Source organism: Cynara cardunculus (genome assembly GCF_001531365.2).
Source record: "Cynara cardunculus var. scolymus isolate 2C chromosome LG 13, CcrdV1, whole genome shotgun sequence".
Taxonomy (NCBI): domain Eukaryota; kingdom Viridiplantae; phylum Streptophyta; class Magnoliopsida; order Asterales; family Asteraceae; genus Cynara; species Cynara cardunculus.
In genome coordinates this window covers 15,852,189-15,853,003 of record NC_037540.1, presented here as the reverse complement: position 1 = coordinate 15,853,003, position 815 = coordinate 15,852,189, and positions in this window count along the sequence as shown.

Genomic DNA, 815 nt, shown 5'->3' with positions numbered 1-815 from the left:
CCCTTCGAACATGAAACGGAGTACGATGTCAGAGAGTGTTCAAACGGAAGCAAATATTTTATCCCCAATGTTGATGCCGAGTTTAAACCAAAGATCAACGCATAATTTGTATCTATAAATGAAGCGGAAAAGATGTACAGGTTGTACGCAAACAATGTCGAGTTTGATGTTCGTCTTCATGCCAAAAAAACCAACAGGAGCGGAGACATACAAACAAGATGGTTTGTATGTAGTAGGGAGGGAATACCAAATAAAAAGTATTTTGATTTTATGGCTCTTCAGTCTAGCGAGAAGAGATACCGTAATATGAACCTTAAACGATGTGGAATGCATGTATAAAACTCTATTTGACAAAGGATCGCTCTTGAATGTGTTCATAATGAATGAACTATTGTTCACAATCTGTTCATATTGTGTTCATACATGTTTTATTTATTTATTTCTTTTCGTATAGCAACTATTCTTATTATGTTCATAAATGTTATGCAGTTCAAGTTCATATATATGTCAATTTTTTGTTCGTATTTGACACAATGGTTCATATATATATATAGTTGTATTCATATGATTCTTACACTAACAAAGATAAATTAACAAAAATCATGAGATTTTTTGACTTTGTAATTCCCAATTAATGATATGAGAGTTGCATAAAAAAGAAAATTACCTAAATACCCTTTTCAACTTTGTTCACTTATCTTTATGAAATTTTAAATTTTAAAAAATAAGTTTTTATAATGATTAATCACAACCGTTTATTGAAAGATTCAATAGCCAAGATCGGTTAACAAAATTAACACAAAAACTTTGGTTAA